The sequence below is a fragment of the Papaver somniferum genome, chromosome 5 (assembly GCF_003573695.1).
Source record: "Papaver somniferum cultivar HN1 chromosome 5, ASM357369v1, whole genome shotgun sequence".
Taxonomy (NCBI): Eukaryota; Viridiplantae; Streptophyta; class Magnoliopsida; order Ranunculales; family Papaveraceae; genus Papaver; species Papaver somniferum.
In genome coordinates, this window is record NC_039362.1 from 5,064,365 (window position 1) to 5,092,150 (window position 27,786).

Sequence of the window (27,786 nt, forward strand, 5' to 3'; positions counted from 1 at the left end):
ACTGCCAAACTCATTATCGATCTCCAGAATCAATACTTCCGTCATATCCAATCATCACTGCCAAGCTCAACTTTCGAGTTCATCTCGAACTAAAATCATATTACTCTTCTTCATCGATAATGTCAGCAGCCATATTCTACTCAGTTCTCCTACTCATAGCCAAACTTCCTACATTCTTTGCATTTTCATCTCGATCAACTCCATCATCAGTATGTATACTTCTCTGACTTGCTCTTATTCTCGGTTCTCATTATCTCTACCAGTCACTGATCACAACTACCATACTCGAGCTCCGTAATCTCAGTCAACTATCTGTTAGAACTGCAACAATAAAACATTGAAAGTAATAATGTTAAGAATTAAATTTCTGAAACTAAAAAGTAGACACTCTAGGAAAGACATCAAACAGAGGACAGAGTCACTTGATCATCAAGCTGTCCTTAACACGATTGTTCACCGGTACACCTCAATAATGAGTGATTCCTATACCCTGTGGTGAAGTCATATCCAGGATAAAACTGCCGGTTGCAAATACTAACAACACTATAGTACTTGCCCACTCATACGAACTCAACAATAATAACACAGAATTAAAAACCACACAAAGGGAGAAAGACGAATATAAGAAGGATAATAGCTTATTATGGACACAAATTGGAATGAATAACTCGTTTAGTTTATATAGAGGAGAAGAGAGAAGACAAAAAATAATGTGTAGTTAATGCTATTAATGAGAATAAAATCCGAATTAATGACAGAAAATAAATTCTAATTAATAAAAGGATTTTTAAAACGGACACAAAATATAACTACACATTATGTCGTCATCAAATCAAAACGGAAAGAATATAAATCTTTACCCACATTATGTCGCCATTGAAGACAATATTTATTTTTATATTAAAATAATCGAAATAATTCAAAAGAATTTTTGTCAAAAAGATAAGTCTTGGTTGACCTATGTCCACGGCGCATGAACGAGCCCAAGCCTTAAGCCCAAGCCTTAGTGAAAACAAGTATTGTTTGCCTCACCCGTTCCACCCACATTGTTTGTCTAACTATCCATAATGGAATAGTTAAATAGTGGAGCTCCTCTTTAGTTATACCCTATGTAGAACTAAAGGTCACATTTCATTCACTCATAAGAAAATGAGCAAGTGCCCTTAGAGACTCAAAGGTCCTAAGTTCCATTCCCACCAAGACTGCAAAATCGAAACAATAAAACTCATTTTCTCCAACACTATCATGAACCCATTAAATATCGAGAATCACCTCATCATCTTCTTAACTTGAGTAGATACGAATGCAACCCATACTTCTTCCATACTTCACAGCAGCTATTTCTTGTCCCAGCTTCATCTACTTCCATTATCACAACGACATTATCTAGCTCCATCTCTGTTTGAACTCGAGTCTCTCCGAAACTGCAGTCAACTTCCCCCAAAACAATTCCCATCTTCTGTTTTGTATCGAACTCCTCCGAAACTCAATATCCATCACAACCCATTTTTTACAACGACATCAATAACCCAGCAAACTTGTCCCGCTCGAGCTTAACCCCATTATCATGTATCTTCACTGCCAATGGACACAACAGAAATCTTCTTCAGTATTCGCCACTCCATCTATGCTTTGAACCATCAGCTTCCTCCTTCGATCACCGATCAACACAACAGCAAGAACATATGTTTGTGCTCGTGCAAAGAGGATGAAGTGCCCCGATAAATAGACTTGGTGTCATTAACATTCCCATTCAACTACCAGTCTTGGAAAACTGACAGTTCAGTTTTCTGCTTCATTCATGTAGTACTGTCAGTTCTGAGGAACCGAAAAGCTCAACTTCTCGTTTTGCCCATAACTTCTTCTTACAATGTCGGAATGACTCGATTCTTTCACCGTTTGCTTCGTTTTTTCGTCCTCTTCAAGGTGATATCAATAACTCCTAGTGTTGAATGAGTTCCATCTGGTATTTGGCCCTTCTCCGCTTGCGGATAACTTTTTTTATTGCACAATTAAGTGCCAATTCACTTCTTTTGGATGATTCACCTAGCAAAACATAAATAAAACAAAACAAACATAATATACAATAATTTTCAAGAAACTAAGAAATTACTAGCATGGAATCGACACTAAATATATGCAAAATATATACTTAACAAAATGCTCTACAAATCATGATTTTGAGCAGTTTCAAACACTAATAAATTTATGTTGACCCAACAATCAACATTTATATTAATTATATAATATTCGGTCCAGCTACCAATATTTTAATTAATATTTTATTGGGTCATGTTACCAATAAATTCATCGAACGAGCAACACTTGCTCAGTTGCTCGAATATTGATACAACTATCAATATTCAGTAATTTATCGAATTGAGCAATACTTGCTCCGTTGCTCGAATATTGATCCAACTATCAATATTCAGTAATTCGTCGAATTGAGCAATACTCGCTCAAATTCTCGAATATTGATCTAATTATAATATTCAGTAATTTACTGTCGAATATTGATTAAAATCAACATTCAACAATTCATCGAATTTACAATATTTCCTCAGAAGAGCAATATCAACATCATTCAAGAACTATAACATGTTCAATCCATGAATCCCTCAGCATTCGGTAATCGTGCTCAATTCAACAAAATTTAGACTCATTGTCTAATAAAGTCAACGAATGACTAATCAAATACACATCTGCTTTGCAGACTCCACGTTCGTGAGACATCAATCATGTCACATGGGAGATATCAATTAGGGTTTTGGTCTGGCGGCCTACAGCACGTGTGTTCATCCACGATGAGAAATGTGAGTAACTCGTGCAAACGGTTGAGGGAGTTAGAAAATTAGTGGGTGGACGATCAACCAAGTCTCCACACGACATGGAACTGATTTTACCACAATCTTCCACTTTCCCACTCTTTCACTCAAGAAACCGTCACACTTACTGGGATCAATGTGTTTACTATTCTGACAATATAAATAAGTTATGAATCGATGACTAAGGACAACATCTGTCTACAGAACAATTCTTTAGATCAAAACTTATTCACAGAAGTCGGCACTCAGCAGTTCATCAATTTGCAGAAACCCACAACACATCCACAATCCTTGATCATCATTGATCCCACACAATTCTCAGCTTCCCTCCTACAGATCAACCCTCTCCCCCTTTGTGACCGAATTGACTCTTGAATGACCATTGACTTGGTTTAGGCCGGAGTCCTACAGATTGATCTCTCGAACTCAAGGCACTCTCATGCAGTGAGAGGTTAAGCAGTTTTCTCGGTTGAGGAGTCTCTTCCGAACCGTCGTCTCTTCACTTTCCTAAAAAAACAATAAATCATTTTTCCCCATCTAAAAATATAAAGGAAGATAAAAAGAAGATGGAGGATGCATGATGGTACAAAATTAGTTATTGGATTTCACGATACGCCACTTATCATATCATGTTACTTTGCACAAGAACAAGCAAGTGTTTTTTCGGTTCAGATGACAGCTGACTTGGTTGGAAATATAACGAAGGATTTTGTAGTTATATTTGATCAATTGTGTGCTGCCAAAAAGGATCTCAAACTTCAAAATTCGGAACTGGGAAAAGCCTCTGAGGACCCCGGCTCTCTCAAAAAGCAAGTTGCAGACTACATATGAATTTATTTGTTTTTGTCTAGGAAACTTCTTTTGAAGATTTTATTCTTGAGAAGGATAACTAGGGTTTGGTATAGCAAAGATTGTGATTACACATAGCTATTTCCAACGTTTTTCATCTTGCATGTTTTTATTTATTTAAATTCTAGAGTTGTTGGAAGATGAACTTGCAGTATGTAATCATCATTGGTTTAATTATTGCAAAGAACTTATGAAATATTTATGCCTTTATGTTCTCGTGAATCGAAGGATGAGGTGATCAGCAGGTCCCTGGAGCTGCTCGTGTAGGCTAGGGATGAGGTGATCGGTCCTCATAGGAGAAGGATGACTGGTAGCCATTATGACATCTCATTGGTCGACCCAAATTAGATCTAAACCGGTTAAATCAGCTAGGCAAGTTGGATGGTTAAGATGATTTGCGGTAGTTGTTGATTCTCGTTGAATTGATTTAAGACTTTTATAAGGAGCGTGACTAGCCTAATTTGGCCAATAATTCGGAGCGGAGTAGGTAGGCTAGGAGCAATGTGATTGGTCAAGACCAAAGATGGGTCGTCGGTGAACATAATGGTACCTCATTGGTCGCCCAAATTTGAATATAAGTCGATTAATTCGGCCTGCTAAGTTGGACGGTCGTGACTAATTTAAGACTGTCATGGGCGGTCTTGACCTAATTAAGACCCTTTTTTAAGCCGTCCGGCTAGCCTAATTTGGGTAGCAATTGTGGACGCTGTCTTCAGGCTAGGAGAGTTCTGATTGGCTGAAATTAAAGAGGGCCCGTCGGGGAGCATCATGGAACTTGTTTGGTCGCGTTTGTAAGAGCTAGGGTTAGCTAACTGATCTTACCAAGTCGTGTGGTCGTGATTAGTTTGTGAATGACTTGGACGACCAAGATCTATTTTCTTAAGAATTTAAACCCGTCGACCAACCCACTTCCATCTTTAAATAAAAGTGTAGATTACAACTTTAGAGCGATTTGATTGGTCGATGGGAAAGAGAAGCTGACGGATAATAACATGGGACAAAATCGTCCGGTGATGAGAGGCGCCGACTACGGAAAATCGACCGACCAAGTGGCGTGGTCGTCCCCTTTTACGACAGTCCATGTTAGTCACGGTTCCCCCTTTTCCTTATTTTCCAACTTTTGGTAGGATTTTACTCCTGCTAGCTCCATGATGGGCCAGTTTCCTAGCTTTACTAGGTTTAGTCTCGACCAATTGGGATCGAGATATCGTGCAGTCTCCGTTTTAGGGATAAAACCTAATTTTGTTAAGTTGACAAAATTAGGTCAAAAATTGAATTTTGTGACTTGACACAAAATTAATCAATTTTGGTGAATTTTGCACGTTGATACAAAATCACTAATTTTTGGTACTCTTGCAAGAAGCATACTTGTTCTTGCTGGCACGACTTGGGTGCTTTTCATGTATATCTTAATCTGGACATTCGAGAAATTCATGTTGTTAGAGCATTGCTCGGTCAAACTCGCAAGCGTTGCTATCTCAAGATTGTTTGTCAAATTTAGTTGTCAAAATTATATGTGTCTTGATTTCCAGTCTACTTATAGCTAAATCTCGGACTAGGATAGTTAAGTGTAGTTGAGCTCCAGACTCCATGGCGATCATCTTACGAAGACCAAGAACTACTCAAGGAACCAGTGGAACTTCATCCGACTAAAAGGTATGTGGAGAATTGAACTTATCTATCACTCAAAAGTCTATCTACTCTATCTCCTACTCTTGAGACAAAAGTCGTCTAAGTATGATAGTTTTCATACATACACATTTGCAATTTCGAGCCGAGTTTACTCGCCTATCTTTTTCTCGAAATATGTGTTGGTAAGCTTTCGCTTTAACCATTTGTCATCTTTACCCGTGACGAAAGTCATGATGACGTTTCAATCTTGAAATTAGCTTTGATGACGATAGTTGTGAATAACGACTATTATAACATTATAGAAGAATGTTTCAACGATTGAAATGTAGAGTTGAGATTACCATCTATGGATATAAGCATATATAGTGTGTTAGCAAATTAGTGTATAAATCCATGTACCGGAAACCAAGTGTGTGCATATGTGTGCATACGGCATTGGTGAAGGGGACAGGTTGGGTACGCGTACTGGCGGAACTTTTCCTCCCGAAAAATTCTGCTGAGTTTGGAGTTTACGAAACTGGCGGAACTTTTCTACCCGAAAAATTCTGCTAAGTTTGGAAACCAAAAACCAACTCAAATTCAGTAGCTAAGGTATGCATACATGTACGCGTACCCAAGATGGTTATTTCTCAAATCGGTAGTTCATGAACTTAAAAACAATAAATTATAAGGAATGCAATCTTTGCAAACTGTGGATATATTGTTCATGAATTGATTCAAATGAATCAAACCGATTTGTTTCAATTATGTCTATGAATAAAGACCTAAGCAATTGAACAACTCTTCAACTAGTTCGTATGAGTCATTTGAATTAGTTATGAGAAAGATGAATACGGTTAATATGGAAGTGCTCATATGGCTAACCATTGTTTAACTATTTGTGAACCAACTAAGTGTACACTTTTAGGTACGGTTACTCAAACCTAAATGAAATATATTTCATTTGTGTGTGACAAGCTAAGTTTCGATCTAACAGTTGAAAGATATTAGATTGTATCTAATCAGGTTTTCATCTAACGATGAATATTTAATGCTTTGTTACTAAGCTAACATAGATTGCAAACCCTGATTTGAAAACTATATAATGGAGAACTCTAGCAACTGGAAAAACTAATCCCCACACCTCCTTATGATACTAGTTGGTTTTGCTAGAGTCGATTCTCCTTTAACCTTAGGTTTCTTCTCGAGACCTTTTAGGTTAACGACTTAAAGACTTCATTTGGATTGTGAAGCCAGAGGAAACTACTTCTTTTGTAGTTGAGCGATCTGATCTTGTCATTTTCTATCGTACGAGTTCAATTGAATAATTGACTTAAGATTATATCTCCGATAGGGCAATATAAAAAGAAATCAGAAACATCTTCGTCTCATCGTTTGTGATTCCACAATATCTTGTTTCGCTACCATACAATTAAGATTATTGTGAGGTGATTCATAATTCTAGGTCGTTCTTCGGGAATATAAGTCCGGGTTATCAATTAATTCCTGTTCACCTTGATTTCTATCAAAATACGGAACAAACTCTTAGGTTTATCTGTGAGAGACAGATTTATCTATTATCGTAGACTTTTCTGTGTGATGCAGATTTGTTTATTAAAGTCTTCGACTTTGGGTCGTAGGAACTCTTAGTTGTGGGTGAGATCAGCTAAGTAAATCAAGTGCGTAGTATCCTGCTGGGATCAGAGACATAAGGAGCGCAACTGTACCTTGAATCGGTGTGAGTTTGATTAGGGTTCAACTACAGTCCAGGCTGAAGTTAGTTTGTAGTAGGCTAGTGTCTGTAGCGGATTAATACAGTGTGGTGTTCAATCTGGACTAGGTCCCTGGGTTTTTCTGGATTTGCGGTTTACTCGTTAAAAAAACTTTTGGTGTCTGTGTTATTTTATTTCGCATTATATTTTGTTATATAATTGAAATATCACAGGTTGTGCGTTGTATCGATCAATTGTGAAATCCAACCTTTGGTTGTTGATTGGAAATTGATTGATCCTTGGATATTGGTCTTTGGTACCATCTAAGTTTATATCTCTTGTATTTGATAAAGACTCACAGATTTCTATTTGTTTGAGTATAAATTAAATCGAGAGATAGAGATATTAACTCCTTGATATACTTTTTGTTAAGATTGAGTCTGACTGTCTTGTTGATTATCTTAAAAGTATATTAGAGTTAGTGCATACATATTTCTAATCGAAATATTGGGTAAGGTTGTTAAACCCACGCATTTTCAATTGGTATCAGAGCAGGTAAACACGTTTAAGGCCTCAAAAGTCTGTGTTTATAGCGATCTGACTCTATGGACAGAGGTGCTATCACTATTAATGTACCACCAGTATTCGATGGCTCAAACTATTTATTGTGAAAAATTACTATGCGAGCTTTTCTTCAATCGCGTGACTTTCAATCATGGGTATATGTTGTTAATGGCTATGATGCTCCCGTTGTGGCAATATGTAACGCTACTTTTCCAAAGAATATTGGCAAATACGATTCTGTTGAGATACTTGCTGCAAAGCAAAAATCCGACGGCTTCAATGTCATTATACATGCCACTACCCCAAATCTTCAGCACCATGTGTCAAATTGCTCTAGGTCTAAAGATGCGTGGGATATCTTAGAAACCATATTCGAAGGAAATACCAGTAAAAAAGAAGCCGGACTTCAAAACCTAAATTCCGTTTGGGAAAACCTTTGTATGGCAGATGAAGATTCATTTGATGAGTTTAATCACAAAGTGTCTGAAATTGTTAATGCATCTTTTGCATTGGGTAAGACTATTCCTGAAAAGGACATTGTGATGAAAATTTTCAGATCACTGCCATCTAGATACGATTCTAAGAAGCATGCCATCGTTGAAGGAAATAACCTTGATACCCTCTCCAGAAATACTTTGGTTGGGAAGCTAAAGATCTTTGATCATGAGCATACATCCAAATCTAGCAAGGATGTTGCGTTCAAAGCACAAAAAGACACAAAATTACTTGATAAAAGTAGAAATGTGTATATCTCTGAAGATGGTCACTCTGAGACTGATTCATCAGATGAATATCTTGACAAATCAGTCTCGATGATCACAAGATAGTTTAGAGATCTTCTTTTGAAGAGAAGTAAACAGTTCTCCAGAGATAAGCCAAACGCATTAGTAAAACCCCATAATCGTATTCCTCCTAAAAACAGGGACACAGATGAAACTGATGACGAGGATATGCCTCAATGCTTTAAGTGTAAGGGTTTTGGTCATTTTTCAAACGAGTGCCCAAATCGTAGAAAATACACTGGGAACAAAAGTCTTGCTATGACACTTGATGAGATGTCTGACAATTATGATTCTGATGAAGATAAAAAATCAAGTGTTGCTCTTCTATGTGAAAATATTGATTTTGATAATTGTAGCAATACATACATAAATCTTGATAATCTTTTAGAAGAGAACCCAATCAAGATGGAAGAATCAATTGACCCCTCTGTTGGAAACTCTATGATTAATGTTTCAGGATCAACTATGTGCCTAGCATCTTGCGCATCTCGGGCGCCTGAACCATCTTATGCGTTGAAATGCTCATATTGTTCTCTCAAGGGTCGTGAACTTTCAAAGTGTTTCAAGTACAAACACAAGATGAGATATGTCAACAAGCTTCAATGAAGAGCATATCGTCTAGCTACCAAGCTTAAACTCGCAGAGAAAATAACTGAGGTATGTAAGATTTTATCGTCTTCAAAGAAGCTAGTTTAAAAAGAAAAGTATAGACCACTAAAGGAAAGGGTTTGGTCTAAACCAGTTGATAACCAGGGAATTATGAATTCCTCTCAAAAGGGTTATGGTGGACAAATCGTTGTTCACCCCAGCACAACTTGATTGTGTTGTTCTTGTGCACCTCGTCTCATGTGCCTGATTAAAAGAGACAAGATTATGCACACCTCAGGCTTAAAGAAAAATCTGTTTTGTTTTTGTTAGGTTTTTTTTTTTTGAGTATGGAATTCTTTCATGATGGAAGGGATTTCCCTATCTAATCAAAAACAAAGGGTTGTTATCGACAATTTCACTCTTTATAGGGCTGCGAGATGTGCGTACACAATCCTTTTTAAAGGTTTAGAAACCCTACATTCCTTTTTCCTTCTATGACACTCTTTATATCTTAAGACTGCTTGTTGAGTTTTGATTGTGATTTCCTCTCAAAAAACCGTGCGTATATGGATACCCCAAGCATCATGTCTTCTGATGGAAAAGATATCAATATGATTGTTAATCCATCAATCACTAAGAAAAAAGAGAGATCTCCATTGTCTCCAACTTTGAAAACAAAAATAAGGAATGTGAGGAAGCCAAGAGTTGTTCCTTCAAACTCTCAGAAGTTTTCTGATGTTCTTGAAGAGTTGAAGCTGGCAAGAAAAGAGATTCAGCAAATAAAGGCTTGTGTTTTAAGATCATTGGAAATTCAGAAGGCCCTGATTCGACATCATCATCCAAGAAGGTTTATTAGTATTGACTCCTTTATCCATGAACCATATGTTCCAATGGCTGTTGGCGACAAGGAGTTCGGGGACGACAAGGAATTTTTCAAAGATCTTAATGTCTAGGAAACTTCTTAAGAGAATTTGTATTCTTGTTTTGTTTAAGAAGGATAACTAGGGTTTGGAATATCCATTATTGTGAGTACACATAGCTATGTCCAACGTTTTCATCTTGCAATGTTTTTATATTTATTTATTTAAATTCTAAAGTTGATTTGGAAGATGATTTTTGCAGTATTAATCTTTATGGATCATATATTGCAATATGTTATGGGATATGTGTGTTTGCGTCCGTGAACTATTATTGTCCCATCCGATGTCAAAAGTTATCTCTTTCATATGTCGATATGCATGTATTGATACAAGATCGATGAACTTTTGACAAAAAAAAGTTAAGCCTATTATGTCATTTATTGATGGAAGATAGGTTAAAATATTTTTTTACGAGGATTATGTCTATTGTATGTCATTGTGCAAATAGTGATGGAAAATAGAATGAATCCTTGTCTATTCCGAAGTATTGATCTTCCCTGATCCATACTTTATGTATATACTGTGCGGCTCCATAAGTCTTCTTATGTGAGCATTTCTAACTAGACTAATCATAGACTTGTTTGTGGTTAATTTGGTTGTGTATTCCGATTAAATTAATCACGGGTTCTCTTGTGATTAGTTTAATTGAGAATTTTGGATACAAAATCATTCTTATGGGTTTTTTGGTGTCCAAAGAAATCCTTCTTTTCTCGTAAAAGTAAGGTCGCTCTTGTTGTTCTTTCGGGAATGACATCAAATGGGGGAGAGTTCTTTTGAACTTGCGCTTAATTTCCATATCTTTGTGGGGAGTGTGGCTGTGGAATATTTGAGGAGTTACCTTGTATCTTTACAAACTCCGTGATGAATGCATTTAGCTTCGACTTTATGATTTCATCTAAACAAAGTTGATACGTGGTAGGCTTCTAAAAAGACCTACAAACTAATACCGCAAGTGCACGGTGTCGATTGAAGCTAATGTGCAAATACGGGTCGATCCACAGGGACTTGGGGTGTTATGATGTTTTCCTAAGCTAAAACAGTGGCAGTTGAGAACTTTGAGCTTTGTTGAGACACAACTCAGCTGAGGACAATGAGATGTCAAAATGTGTAAGAGTGAAAAATGGTTGTAACTGAACTAGTGAAGGCAGTGAACTAAGGTTGTTGAATCCACAACCTAGATGCTTAGAAATCCCTGTTTTGATACCCTAGTTCTCTTCTTCAATCAAGGAGTATAGAGGTTCCAGCCTCAACTACCTTGAAGGTGTGATAAATCACCAAAATGTCATGAATTAACCTTAAGTTAATAGTCTGTCAAATACAAGAATTGGCTGTCTGATTAAGGCACAACCAAGCAAAGATTGAACTAAAAATGCCAATTCCTAGCATTACCCATCTGTTTAAAGTATGGGTAATCACAAATTGAGCTAAAATCATTTTACTAAGCTTGAATATACATCAAAGTGTTAACCTAACTACCTAGGATGCATGACATACTAGGTGAGAGTAAATCAATGTGTATTCAGGGGTTAAAGCATGCTTTTCCTTCTAAGTTCATGGAGCAACAGTGAATCAAACAGGGGATTCTTATCAACTAGGGGTTTCATCTAAACCTTAACACAATGAATTATAACATAATGCAACTACTACTTTATTTAAACATAAACTTGAAATAAACTGAACTGAAATTGAAATTTGAATATAAACATGACATGGAAAATAACATTGAACTTGGAACAAAACAGGACAATTGAGGTCCTGGCTAGTCCAGACCTCTAGAGAGTGAAGCTGGCTAATCCAGACATGGTTACAACACACACCACACCTTCTATTTATACCCAGAAATCAAAATTAGGGTTTACAATGTTTTCCCCCAAATTCTCAAAATTAGGGTTAGATATTTACCTAATTTGATGTGACAAATCACTCAAAACGGTCGACCCATTTCTTCTCTGCCTCTTCTGGTCCTTCTATGCCTTCAATTGACGCCTATGCTGCTCTAATTGTTCCCTAGTTCGAGTTATTTTACTCACCCCAAAACCTAGGGTTTCAGTGGTTGTGAGATGGGGAAAATAACTAGGCTAGGGAGATGGGTTTGAGGTAGGGGAGGTGATGGTGGTTGAGACAGCGTCTCTGTGATGGTCGGGGAAGAAGGTGGTTCGTACGGAGTGGCAGGGCATGGTGGTGGTGGCGCAGAGGGTGAGGAGATGGAGTTGCAGAGCTCTGGTCGGGGAGAAAATAGTTTTGGGAGAAAGGGAGAGTTTGGCTCGACTGGTGTAGAAGATATTTGATGATTCGGTGTTGAGTGGTACATCGGAGTCTAATGCACAGCGAACGAACGACGCTGGATGATCAGTTTTGGATGTAATTGAACGGCACGATGGGATGAAGCTTGAAGCGACCGTTGGATGAAGTGATACAACGAAGCTGACGGCTCCAGATGAGTTAGGTACTATGGTGTTCGACAGGAGCATCAGATTTTGATGCACAATGATGAGGCGACTGTTGGATGACAAGATGGATCCAATCTGACGGCTCTCATGGAAATGGGTATGGATAATGGAAATGGATTTGGGTAAGGGTTTTGGGCCTTGGATATGCCAAGCCCATATCTTCTTTAAGAACATTTCTTCCTCTTCAAGCCCACTTCTAGTTGATCCGGCTCTTGCAAACATCATTCTTCGCTTCCTACTAGCGGGAGTCTTTGCCGTTCCTTTGCTCTTTTCGCTCCGTGAGTCAACCAGGCTTTATTTAGTACCTAAAAATGCAGAATTAATTAAGAAAAATATTTATTCTTGAAAACAATGAAAATACAGAATATGGGATAAAATGTAGAATTAATGCACAAAAGATGAGTTAAATGCCAAGAAAAATATATAGAAATATGCACTTTTTAGCACTCATCAAATACCCCCAAACCTGAATTTTACTTGTCCTCAAGTAAAACAAAACTAAGGAAATCCTACCTATACCACTGTCGCTGGTCTCTCGAATGCATTTAGCGTATGCACTAAGCCTTTTAAACCACTAAGTGTCCCTAGTGGACGAGTGAAGTCTCGTGAAGGTTTGCTTAGAACGTACCTACAAAGTTCTAGGACAAAATATAAGCTCAGATTCCATCAAATGTGACATGCGCAAGTCAGTAGAAGCTCACAGCAAAATGGAGATGTCAATCTAGTTATCGAAGGCACAATCCTAGCACTGATAACAAATAAAGACATGTGATAAGAGTGTAAAGTGTATCTACACATGTGTAAAGAAAGATCGGATGTTATGACTACTAATCACCAAGAGATAGTTTCTCAGGCTAAGAACCGAGGTCGAAATCTAGCTAGCTGTCCGGACTTTACGAGAATTGTGAATGAGTAGGAGGTGTTTCACAATTACTCGCGTTGTACATCAATGGCATACACCCTCCCTTGCTTATTACAATGAAACAACAAAATGACTCTTTACATGACTCTTATTTACATTGACTACTCTCTTTTATTTTTGGAACAAGAGAGGATGGAATTGAAAAATACTTGAATTTTTTTTTTCTCTTTTTTTTTTTTTGTATTTTTCTGAATATATACATCGTGTTTTTTTTTTTTTTTTTTTGAAGAAGGAATTGATTTTTACATATGGTAACTCTTTTGATCCATAACAAAAAGAAACAAAAAATTACATGACACTTTGCAAGAGGTAGCCCTTTTTGATGCACCCAGTTAAATTCGATGGTTGTTTTTCTTAATGTAACCTCCACCTTCTATCCCAACCAACCAAAGAACAAGCTAGTCAAGTTTCGTTCAGTATTCTAAAGTGATTGGCAATCGTGACTTCCTATCAAACACCTTGAAGATCGAGGCTATACATGTATTGGTAGATCGTGCGCGTGCAAGTTTCTTATCACTATGTGAATTGTGCTAGAATCAGGGTGCCTAAATATCTAGACTAAGACTCCTAATAATTACATATTTGCACAAGAGTCAACATTTCAAGGTAAATGAGCTCCATTTTTATGTTTTTTTTTTCTTTTCAATTTTTCATTTTTTATTTTCATTTTTCATTTTTTTCAAAAAGAAGGAGTTCTTGTTTTCAATTATGGCATATTATCAAAGTATCTACTTTTCACCCCCAAACCTAAACTAAACATTGTCCTCAATGTTTCTAAATATGAACAAAATTATAATACAACATATGAAGAGGATCATGTTGAGTAGAGAAAAAGGAAAGAGAATACCCGATTTCGGCGAAAGCAATATTAGAACTCCGTTATTCAAGGCAAGAATCCAACATATGTCATCCGAGATCATATTGGATTAGCAAAATATATACAAAGGGAACAAAAGGGTTTTAAGAAATTTTATATACTGGATTATATACAAAAAATTCACCATACACTAACAATCTAAAGAGTTGAGGATCAACCCAAAAGACAAAGTGTAGAGGTTTCAACAGCTTCACACAAATATAACAGGAAATAAACGCAAGTGAAACTGTGAAACAAAATGAGCTACCCCCAAACCTGGATTTTTCAACGGATAAAATTTTGGAAACAAAATCTCGCAGTTTTGGGGGTTCATCATGTACAAGGTCTAACTCAAAGTGAACTGTGCTAGGGACGGGCAAACATGCTAATTCCAACTGTGGCTCCTCAAAGATATTATACTTAGATGCAAAATAGTCCAAAATGACTTGGGAAGCACACAGTTCCAAACCTAGATTAGGGACTCTCAGAAAAGTCGGTTTGACAATATGGGTACAAACCAAATCTAGGTTGGGTGAAAGGCCATCAGATTGTGACTTATGTAGGACGATAGGCACATCATTATTAATCACATCAACATCTACTAAGTCTTCTACACGTGTCACAACATGCTCACAATCATCAAACAAATTGGCAAGATCACAATCAGAGTCATCAACATCATCAACAAATTTATTTTCATGCATCGGCAAATCAGGAGAAATATCACAATGTGACTTAGGTAGAGAATCAGACACATCAAATATATTTTCATGCATATTAGCATTAGTGTCTACAGAAGATTCAACTATTCCTATGTCATGCTCATCTTCGCAGAATAATTGTACGAATCCCATGTCAATATCAAAATCATATGAATTACAATGAGTATTAGAAAAAACAACATTCATGAAGGTCAAGGGCGAGAAGCCATATGTTATTGAACCAACAGGTTCCACAATATTTTCATGTTCTTCTAACATATCATCATAATCATCATCATGGTAGCATGCATATTGGTCCTCATTAACAGTGGTGGTGTCATTAGTCGATTCATGTTCCTCTAAATTAGGTTCATATTCAACATCATTTACATGAATGGGACTAGACACTTCATTAGGGACAACATACATTTCCTCATGAATTTCCTCCTTTTGTAGGTGAAGCAAAATATGATCTAAATATGCATGAATTCGTGATGTAGATCTATCAAAGTTTTGCTTACTGAGTCTTAAAGCTTCTGTGGTGGAGTCTAAATTCATGGGAGTACAAAATTCTTCATGTTCAAATTGTGGTGAATGGTACATGTGTGCATGGTCATTAGGGTTTAAAAAATATTGATCGCAACCCTCAAAGGATTGATTATGGTCCCAATGACTACCATTCTCACAATTTATGGGCATTTCATACGTTGGATTTTCTCTAGATTGCCTAAAATTATGCAAAATATGACAATTCTCAACAGGATGGTCTAAACTACCACATGCGGGACATGCATAGATTTCAGGTTGCCTAAGAAAATTAGACGTGACAGATTCCTCATGTGATTGCATTTCTAAAGCTGTGATTCGAGCTTCTAATTGATCGATCAGTGATGATTGTGTGAGTGAGGCACTAGCAAAATGTTCATTTTCACGTTGTGGTGAATGATGCATGTGTGAATAGTTATTAGGGTTCATGTATTGAGGCTCGGGACTTTGAAAATGTCCATAATAATTCCTATAACTATTGACATCATGGTCTATGGAAGGTTCATAACGTGGAGTATGTCCATACGCAAGTTCTCTAAGGGATTTGTTGTATTCCCCAACTGTTGACCAAGATCCAGACATGATTTGGCTCAAAAGCTAAGTAACTATGTTACAAAGCCCAAAATTTGGTTTTTTAATGGGTTTGGATTTTTGGGAAAAATTTGGTTTTTATGGGTAACATTTGGTTTTGTCGGGTTTTAGAAAAAGAAATTTGGTTTTTAATGGGGTTTTAAAAAATTTGGACCTAATGGGAAAAGAAAACACTTTGGTTTATTGGGTTTTGAAAACTTTGGTTTTAGACTTTGAAGACAAAGCCCATTTGGGAGCTTTTGGTTTTGATGGGAGCAAATTTGGTTTTAAAGAGGTAGAAAGTTTGGTTTTTAATTGGGAGCAAAAATTTTGGTTTTAGTGTTGGGAGCAAGCCCACATGGGTTGGAGAAATTGCTTTGCCAAGGGAAGGTGAACTAAGCCCACAATGTGTATGCAAACTGAAACCCAATGTGGCTTTTGAAACAGCCCAACCGTTGCTTGTTTGGTCTGAGGCCCAGTTGGGCTTTTAAAAGTTCAGTTTTTCTAATTTAAAACTACAGGCCCAAATCAATCTCACACCACAAGCCCACAAGCAATTAAACAAACAAGCCCACAAGTAATTAAGATTACAAACCCAACAGAAAAATGGAAAAAATTATTACAAGCCCACAAATTAAAAATGGAAGCCCACAGGTTGGGTTCTCTTAGTGGGTTTAGGCTTACTTGCTTAAGCACAGCCCAGCTGCTCAGTTTGGTTGCAAAAGCCCAGTTGGGATTTGGTTCATCCTAAGCTTTGGCTTCAACACTCAAGGCCCAGTTGGGCTTGGTTCAAATCAGTTCACTTCACAAGCCCAGTTGGGATTTATCTTACACCAGCTGCAGCAGCTTCAGCAGGGACTCAGCAGCAGCAGCAGGGAGCAGCAACAACAACAGTCTTGGCAGCAGCAGCACAGGCTCAGCACCAGCAGCAACAGGAGCACAGCAGTAGCAACAACAACAATAGCAGCAGCACCAGGCAACACAGGTAGGCTTCAGGCAGCAGTTCTTGGCAAGCAACAGGTCAGTTGGAGAAGACACCTGTTACTCAACAAAGTTATCAGTTAAGAGCAAGCTACAAAGAACAGGAAAATTACACTAGATGCTACACTAAATGCTCATGCATGAATGCAATGCAGATGCAAGATGCTGATGCAGACAATGATGCAATGATGCAAATGGACTAGAATGAAATGCAATATGGCTAATAAATCTTCAAAACAGCACATCCAAGTCCCCGGCAGCGGCGCCAAAAACTTGGTAGGCTTCTAAAAAGACCTACAAACTAATACCGCAAGTGCACGGTGTCGATTGAAGCTAATGTGCAAATACGGGTCGATCCACAGGGACTTGGTGTTATGAAGTTTTCCTAAGCTAAAACAGTGGCAGTTGAGAACTTTGAGCTTTGTTGAGACACAACTCAGCTGAGGACAGTGAGATGTCAAAATGTGTAAGAGTGAAAAATGGTTGTAACTGAACTAGTGAAGGAAGTGAACTAAGGTTGTTGAATCCACAACCTAGATGCTTAGAAATCCCTGTTTTGATTTCCTAGTTCTCTTCTTCAATCAAGGAGTATAGAGGTTCCAGCCTCAACTACCTTGAAGGTGTGATAAATCACCAAAATGTCATGAATTAACCTTAAGTTAATAGTCTGTCAAATCCAAGAATTGGCTGTCTGATTAAGGCACAACCAAGCAAAGATTGAACTAAAAATGCCAATTCCTAGCATTACCCATCTGTTTAAAGTATGGGAAATCACAAATTGAGCTAAAATCATTTTACTAAGCTTGAATATACATCAAAGTGTTAACCTAACTACCTAGGATGCATGACATACTAGGTGAGAGTAAATCAATGTGTATTCAGGGGTTAAAGCATGCTTTTCCTTCTAAGTTCATGGAGCAACAGTGAATCAAACAGGGGATTCTTATCAACTAGGGGTTTCATCTAAACCTTAACACAATGAATTAGAACATAATGCAACTACTACTGAATTTAAACATAAACTTGAAATAAACTGAACTGAAATTGAAATTTGAATATAAACAGGACATGGAAAATAACATTGAACTTGGAACAAAACAGGACAATTGAGGTCCTGGCTAGTCCAGACCTCTAGAGAGTGAAGCTGGCTAATCCAGACATGGTTACAACACACACCCACACCTTCTATTTATACCCAGAAATCAAAATTAGGGTTTACAATGTTTTCCCCCAAATTCTCAAAATTAGGGTTAGATATTTACCTAATTTGATGTGACAAATCACTCAAAACGGTCGACCCATTTCTTCTCTGCCTCTTCTGGTCCTTCTATGCCTTCAATTGACGCCTATGCTGCTCTAATTGTTCCCTAGTTCGAGTTATTTTACTCACCCCAAAACCTAGGGTTTCAGTGGTTGTGAGATGGGGAAAATAACTAGGCTAGGGAGATGGGTTTGAGGTAGGGGAGGTGATGGTGGTTGAGACAGCGTCTCTGTGATGGTCGGGGAAGAAGGTGGTTCGTACGGAGTGGCAAGGCATGGTGGTGGTGGCGCAGAGGGTGAGGAGATGGAGTTGCAGAGCTCTGGTCGGGGAGAAAATAGTTTTGGGAGAAAGGGAGAGTTTGGCTCGACTGGTGTAGAAGATATTTGATGATTCGGTGTTGAGCGGTACATCGGAGTCTGATGCACAGCGAACGAACGACGCTGGATGATCAGTTTTGGATGTAATTGAACGGCACGATGGGATGAAGCTTGAAGCGACCGTTGGATGAAGTGATACAACGAAGCTTACGGCTCCAGATGGAGTTAGGTACTATGGTGTTCGACAGGAGCATCAGATTTTGATGCACAATGATGAGGCGACCGTTGGATGACAAGATGGATCCAATCTGACGGCTCTCAGGGAAATGGGTATGGATAATGGAAATGGATTTGCGTAAGGGTTTTGGGCCTTGGGTATGCCAAGCCCATATCTTCTTTAAGAACATTTCTTCCTCTTCAAGCCCACTTCTAGTTGATCCGGCTCTTGCAAACATCATTCTTCGCTTCCTCCTAGCGGGAGTCTTTGCCGTTCCTTTGCTCTTTTCGCTCAGTGAGTCAACCAGGCTTTATTTAGTACCTAAAAATGCAGAATTAATTAAGAAAAATATTTATTCTTGAAAACAATGAAAATACAGAATATGGGATAAAATGTAGAATTAATGCACAAAAGATGAGTTAAATGCCAAGAAAAATATATAGAAATATGCACTTTTTAGCACTCATCAATACGTACTTTTCTTTGGTCTTGAAGCGTCTCCATGAAAATTTCATTAAGATCCCATTTTCGTACCTTTGCCAATTTTATTGACAAAAAGGGGGAGAATTAATATGTAGTTCACACTACAAATACATATGATTTTCGGATCATTATGTAAGGGGGAGTGGTTTTCATGTTGAGATGAAAGTATTGACTAAGGGGGAGTGATACATATCACCATATTATTGTTGTCAAAGTTGTGATACAATTGAACTTTGATATTGTGTAATAATACTATGACACTGCATAACAATGATCGAGAGCTTTTGTTTTCTCATTGTTATGGCTACGGATCTTCAACAACTATGATGCTGAACTGAACATATATGGAATCATGGGAGTACTTGGAAAAGACGAAGTTTTTGAGTAATGTTGAAGAACCAAGGAGATCAAGCATGTGGACGAGAATCTACAAAGTTTTATCTATTTTGTATTTCATATGTATTTAAAATTGACAAAGTGGGTGATTGTTAGAGCATTTCTCGGTCGAACTCGCAAGCGTTTCTATCTCAAGCTTGTTTGTCAAATTTAGTTGTCAAAATAATTTGTCTTGATTTCTAGTCTACTTATAGCTAAGTATCGGACTAGGATAGTTAAGTGTAGTTGAGCTCCAGACTCCATGGAGATCATCTTACGAAGACGAAGAACTATTCAAGGAACCATTGGAACTTCATCCGACTAAAAGGCATGTGGAGACTTGAACTTATCTATCACTCGAAAGTCTATCTACTCTATCTCCTACTCTTGAGACAAAAATCATATAAGTATGATAGTTTTCATACGTACACATTTTTTATTTCGAGCCGAGCTTACTCGCCTATCTTTTTCTCGAAATATGTGTTGGTAAGCTTTTGCTTTAACCATTTTTCATCTACACCCGTGACGAAAGTCATGATGACGTTTCAATCTTGAAAACAGCTTTGATGACGATAGTTGTGAATAACGACTATTATAACATTATAGAAGAATGTTTCAATGATTGAAATGTAGAGTTGAGATTACCATGTATAGATATAAGTATATATAGTGTGTTCGCACATTAGTGTATAAATCCATGTACCGGAAACCAAGTGTGTGCATACGATATTGGTGAAGGAGACAGGTTGGGTACGCGTACCCGTACGCGTACTGGCGTAACTTTTCCTCCTGGAAACTTCTGCTAAGTTTGGAGTTTACGAACTCATAAACCAGTCACCTTAGGTACGTGTACCCGTACGCGTACTGGCGGAACTTTTGTACCCGAAAAATTCTGCTAAGTTTGGAAACCAAAAACCAACTCAAATCCGGTAGCTAATGTACGCATACCCGTACGCGTACCCAAGCTGGTTATTTCTCAAATCGGTAGTTCATGAACTTAAAAACAATAAATTATAAGGAATGCAATCTTTGCAAACCGTGGCTATATTGTTCATGAATTGAATCAAATGAATCAAACCAATTTTGTTTCAATTGTGTCTATGAATAAAGACCTAAGCAATTGAACAACTCTTCAACTAGTTCTTATGAGTCATTTGAACTAGTTATGAGAAAGATGAATACGGTTAATATGGAAGTGCTCATATGGCTAACCATTGGTTAACTATTTTTGAACCAAATAAGTGTACACGTTTAGGTACGGTTACTCAAACCTAAATGAAATACATTTTATTTGTGTATGACAAGCTAAGTTTCGATCAAACGGTTGAAAGATATTAGCTTGTATCTAATCAGGTTTTCATCTAACGGTGAATATTAAATACTTTATTACTAAGCTAACATAGATTTCAAACCCTGATTTGAAATCTATATAAGGGAGAACTCTAGCAACTAGAAAAACTAATCCCCATACCTCCTGTGTGATACTAGTTGATTTTGCTAGAGTCGATTCTCCTTTAACCTTAGGTTTCTTTTCGAGACCCTGTAGGTTAACGACTGAAAAACTTCATTGGGATTGTGAAGCCAGATGAAAATACTTTCTTGTAGTTGAGCGATCTGATCTTGACATTTTTTATCGTACGAGTTCAACTGAATAATTGACTTGAGATTATATCTCCGATAGGACAAGATAAAAAGAAATCACAAACATATTCTTCTCATCGTTTGTGATTCCACAATATCTTGTTTCGCTATCGTACGATTAAGATTATTGTGAGGTGATTGATAATTCTAGGCTATTCTTCGGGAATATAAGTCCGGGTTATCAATTAGTTACTGTTCACCTTGATTTCTATCAAAAGACGGAACAAACTCTTAGGTTTATCTGTGGGAGACAGATTTATCTATTATCGTAGACTTTTCTATGTGATACAGATGTGTTTATTAAAGTCTTCAACTTTGGGTCGTAGGAACTCTTAGTTGTGGGTGAGATCAGCTAAGGAAATCAAGTTTATAGTATCCTGTTGGGATCAGAGACGTAAGGAGCGCAACTGTACCTTGAATCAGTGTGAGATTGATTAGGGTTCAACTACAGCCCAGACCGAAGTTAGTTTGTAGTAGGCTAGTGTCTGTAGCGGCTTAATACAGTGTGGTGTTCAATCTGGACTAGGTCCTGGGGTTTTTCTGCATTTTCGGTTTCCTCGTTAACAAAACTTCTGTTGTTTGTGTTATTTCTATTCTGCATTATATTTTGTTATATAATTGAAATATCACAGGTTGTGCGTTGTATCGATCAATTGTGAAATCCAACCTTTGGTTGTTGATTGGAAATTGATTGATCCCTGGATATTGGTCTTTGGTACCATCCAAGTTTATATCTCTTATATCTGATAAAGACTCACAGATTTCTATTTGTTTGAGTGTAGATCAAATTGAGAGATATAGATATTAACTCCTTGATATACTTTTTATTAAGATTGAGTCTGACTGTCTAGTTGATTCTCTTAAAAGTATATTAGATTTAGTCCATACAGATTGCTAATGGAAATATTGGGTGAGGTTGTTAGACCCCCGCATTTTCACATGCTTTTTCTGCTGAGAATGAACATAAATTTAATGTCAGTATTTAAGAGTTCAGCTGGGAACACAACATGGGATAGATGCTCAGCAAGCCCTGCATCAGTGAATAATGCGAGCGCTCATTGGCTTTAAATGGCTCTATTTTTTTGCAGAACAAAGGCACATAAATTTAGGGTTTCACAGTTTTAGCCTTGAACTAAAAACCACCATCAACATTAAGGAGTCCTGCTAATAGGAGGGAAACAATGGATTTGAGGAGGGAAGGATTCAGGGGAGGGAGTTAAAAAAATTGAGGAGGGATTGACTCTTATAAAGAGTATTAGAATATTTATAGTGAAAAATACTATAACCCCCTACTATATGGGTTCAACATATACAAGCCCCACAAAATGGATCATTCACTGTCAATTCCATACTTTAGAAAAATGCTACCACTAGACCCAAAACATCAAATTTTCTTCAAATCTGGCCCATAATTAATTATTACGGATTTTAATAATGACAGCACTACCCTTTTGTATATATACATGAGGAATATTGGAAGGTATTTTTCATTTCTTTATTCTCTTTCTCTCTCTTCACCATTCTCTTTTCTCTCGAGAGCTTTTCATTTCTGAGTTTTTTTTCTCTCTCTTCAGTTCTTTTAGAAATACTTTCTAGGGTTCTAAATTAATTTTGAGCAGAGACAATCGATTGAAAAATGTAATCGATTAATTTCGTGTTTTCCAGTTTGATTAAATTTAGGTTTGAATCGATTAATTTCGACGTTTCATCTAGTTTTCATTGCATGATTTCGCTGATGTTGTTGTAACCTCTTTGTTATTTTGGAAAGATCCAAGAGTTTGAACAAGAATAGTAGTCGATGAAAACGATAGAGATCATAAATCCACCACTAAGAGAAGGAGGAGCATCAGTTGCAGTTGAAAACACGAATCCGAGAAACAGATGTCAATAACTAATCTGCAGCTTCAACACGAGTTCATCAACAAGCTAAGTATACATGTAAATATCCTCCTCTCTTTGTGATGATGCTTCGATTGAGAAATTTTAGTTGATTTAAGTCAGATTTTTTTTCCAGAAAAGTATATTAGGGTTTTCAAAACCCGAATCTTTAGATGCTTCTCAATTAACTTATCAGAGTCGAAATCAGAACTTAGATTTACAATCATCTACTTACTTTGGTTGTTTTAATGTAAATTTTTGAAAAAAATTGAACAAAATTCTCGGATCTGTTCTTCGTTAAAATTGTTGCATATATCTGTATCTAGTTTCGATCTAAAAACTAAATTGAGATTCAATATCACCGAATCATTACAGACTCAGGTTAATGATGTTTGATTTCTATTTCATTAATTCATTTTTTTTTTCAAGTTATAGATCTGATTTTTTGTATTGATTTTGATTTCAATTTTGTAATTTCTTAGGGAAATAATCAAATCAAGCTTGAACTTTGCTTCATCAATCAGTTATGAGGAAGAGTTGGAGTTGTACCTTTAGTTGTAGCAGGAATCGAGTTCAGCAAAAGAATTGTAAGTTTCCTTGAAATACACAATTTCTTATCATTCAAATTTTGCATTTACTGTCATGTGGGTATTCTTGAAATTTCTGGCATGTTGCCCAAGTTCAGTTTGGACTGTCTTTTGTAGTTCCTTTCTGATTTCTTATTAGGTTCGTATTTACGGTATTTGTTGCGTATAAAAGTAAATTACATGTTTTATGAACATGACACTATGAGAGGCCTCCTTATAACGAGAATGATATTAGATTTATCTATCATGTGCGTGAGTACGATGTCTACAAGCTCTATCGAAGTTGAAGAACCTATCGATATTTTCCTCTCACATGATTGGCCTGTGGGTATCATGGACTACGGAGATTGGCAGCAACTGGTTCGTTTTAAACCTATTTTGAGCAAGAGGTAATTCTTATATGTAGATATATTAGGTAGTTGATAGAAATGGTATTGGATGTTTGTATGCTGAAAATAAGCTTCATTTTAGAACCGTAACTCGTCGCATCTGAAGGAGTTGGATATTCCGGGCCATTAACTATTCCACTCTCTTGATTAGGATTCAGGCAAACATCATTTGCGAAGTTAAAATCTGTATGACTTGAATGGTTAGTTTTGGCAGCCCAATAATTGCTATTTATTATGTGCAGATTCAGGAAAAAACCTAGGGAAGTAAAGTCGTTGCAGATCTGCCAGAGAAACTGAAGCCTCCTTGCTGGTTTGCTGCTCATCTGTATTGCAAATTTGCAGCACCGGTCCAACATGGGGAGAGTGGTCCAGTTGCAAAGTTTCTTGCACTTGATAAGTGTCTCCCAGGTTGTAATTTTTTTGCAGGTATACCTTTCTATGTTCATGCATTTACCATTTCAGTTTTAATTTTTTTGTAAACAGAATCTTATATATTTCATTTGCTGGTGTTGCATTATTCTTTAGTTTGTGAATATTCCATCAAAGCCTGGACCCTATGAGATTCAGTACGATGAAAAACAAGGAAATTCACTTCCATCTTTCCTTTAACCAGAAATACCACATGGTTGTGGTGTGTATCTCAAAAACATACTTTAAGGACTTATGTATTTATCTGCCTTTATAATTCTATCCTTGCAGTTGCAGTTGGAATAATAGTTTATATTTGTCTGACTTCCTGTTTGAATATAGGAGTGTACAGCTTGACAAGCAAGATCGTGTGTGGGTTAAGAGTAAGCTGGAAACTAGAGACCCCAAACCTTTTAATTTTTTGCAGACTGTCCCTCCCTACAATCCCAACCACTCAATGTCTAGGGCTTCCTATTCTGGTAATTTATCGAGATCTGATATTCTCTCTTTATACTAATAAAGGTTATCGGGTGTCGTAGTTAATTTGATCAAAAGATAAATTTTTTCTCTGTATCTTTTAAACCTAGTGTTGCAGTTGTGTCAACTTGCTAAGTAGTGTCTATCTATAAGTTACACATGCTAATTAGATATGTAACTTCTAGGTACACAAACCAAGTAAATGTGTAGCTACTAGTTACACATGCTAATTAGCTATATAACTGATAGATACACATGCTCATACGATTGAGTTACCTGTTCATACACATGGTTGAATTTTGTCTGTTTTCATTTTTCATTGTTTTCCTTATTAAATTTCTATTATATATGTTGGGTGTCATATTGGTAGTTCACTAAAACTGGATTATTTTAGCAATGCACTCACTGGCAGATTTAGGTTCATATCTTGGTGAGAGAGCTGACTTCATATCTTGGTATGTTACACCATTTTGTCTGTATATATTGTATCTTATTTGCTTATAGGTTTTTAGTGCTGAGATAGTATGTGATTTTACCTGAGCTAGTATGTGAGTCAACGCGTATGGATGGAATACCAGATAGTATATTAATATCATACAACTTGTTTGATATTGCAGGCAAAAGGGCTTGTGTGGTGTCTGGTACCAACCTAAGTACAAAAGCGCCAGGTCCGTCTATAAAGAACAAAAGAAATATGTTGATGACATTGATTGGAATATGCTTGTTGTACCCCCCTCTGGATCCTGCAAGGTAGATTGTTTGTCTGTTAACCTGTGAATCGTTGGTTATCATATAAAACTTTGTCGTTGTTGCTCAAAATCGTATTGTTTGTCTGTTATGTGGTGATTTTCTATAGCTAACATAGTATACATGCCAAGTATACAAGCCATAATACTTATGTGTAACTGCGGCTTACACATGTCATATGCATGTGTAACTGCCTATTACACATGCCTGTGACATATGTAACTGCGACTTATGCATGATATATGCATGTGTAAGTCCAACTTACACATGCATTTTATGTGTACTAGCTGATTCTCGTATTCTTGTTGGATGTTGGTCTTGTAGGTAGTGCACCCTACCAAGGAGAAACTACCTTTGGGTTGGAAGGTGAGACTTGTCATGGCTGAACCGTTGTTTGTTTCTTGTCTTTTGTTATCATATAGTGTTTTTCGTTTGTATAGTCTGAGTTAGCTACCTGAGTTAAGGTTCTTGTCGGTATGTGGATGTTGTTGTGCAGAGTATGTAGGTAAGATTTGGTAACATCAGTAGGAAAAAATTGAACTTTTATCGAACACGGATAATAGCTTGTTAGTTTTTAGGTTAATTGTGACATTGCTAACTTATAGAAGAAAAAGAAGACATAGTACATTGCTTTTTTAGGGAGAAGAGGATTTTATTTGATTTTATTTCTTTCTTAAGATTCAACCTGAGAACTGATTTTCAAACATTGCAGACTCAGCCATCGAATATTCTTCTAGGTTCAGAAGATTGTCGTTAATTTTTTTTTTAAATAAATTTTGCAACTATAAGATACTGCATATAAATAGGTTCCTATTTACTATCATACAGTGGATAAGCTTGCGGCTGGTGCTGAGATTTGTACTCAGTTGGTGTTGGTTGCAGTTGCAGGACATAGGTTCCGATGGAATTGATATGTGGTCAGTTATGGCCTGAGTCTGAGAACTCAATATTGCAGGCTAGATGCATGTTAGGAAAACAGGTGCAGAGTTGCCAATGTGTGTTGTTGTTGCAGTGGATTTGACAGGAAGTGATGCTGGTAGAGAATGATGATATGAGCCATGGTGGTAGTTGTAGTTGGTAGGATAAATGTTGTTGAAGGTGTGCACAATGTTGTCGGTCATGATGTGCAGTTACAGATGCTCATAGTGGTCCTGGTGAAGTGCAGATGCAGTTGGAGTTGCTGGTTTAGATGCATGTTTAGGACAGGGAAGTGTAATAGCAGGTACTTGTGGTTCTTAGTTTGCAGCTGGTTGGTTGTACCGGTGATGAGAAGATACAAGTGTGGTGGATGTCAATACTCAGAAAGTTCATGCGGATTCAGTTACAACTTGTGTGCTTCTCATCTGATTGTAGAAATTTATATAATGTGCGAATTCATGCTAGGTTTGATCTCTTTTTAGTGTTTTTGATTTTATCACACCAATCTGCGGATATTTATGCGGATATTTATAATGCTAGAATATGTTTGAATGCTCTCTGTAGCTTTTACAACGAAAGCATGCTTGTCGAAATATATATATATATATATATATATATATATGTATATATATATATATATATGAGTTCAAGTTCACTATGCTCATACGATTAAGTTGTGTCAACTGGAGAAGGTATTTGCAGTCTTTGGTTGCACAAACCATGAAGAGATCCCATGGGCTGAGACTGGAGCTAGGTACATTGTTGAGCCAAAAGGAAAAATCTTCTGCTCATTTGAAGGTTTGATATTATCCCATACTCTTTAATGTCAAACGAAAGTTCTTTTTCAGTTTTGAAGTTGAAAAAGGCATGGATGTGTAATTGCGGCATACACATCTATATGTATGTGTAACTGCTCATTACACATGCATATTGTATGTGTAACTTCTGCATAAACATCTATATGGATGTGTAACTGATGATTACACATGACGGATGCATGTGTAACTCCCAGTTACACATGCTAAAATAGGTTATCATCTGTATTTTCTGTGATCTTTGTTCTATAATTTTGCCGTACAATTGTTCTATAATAATTTATTTTATTTTGCTTTTTGTTCATCGGCTTAATCCATGGATGTTTATTTCGTTGCAGATATGCAAGCATTTTGGAGGGAGGAAGACAAGATGGAAAGGCAAAGATTTAAACTTCA

General features: G+C 37.0%; 1 pseudogene; it reads left to right on the plus strand.

Annotated features, from left to right (window-relative positions):
- The first annotated feature begins 119 nt into the window (after nucleotides 1-119).
- On the plus strand, nucleotides 120-27,780 carry LOC113278677 (annotated as a pseudogene).
- Nucleotides 27,781-27,786: the final 6 nt, after the last annotated feature.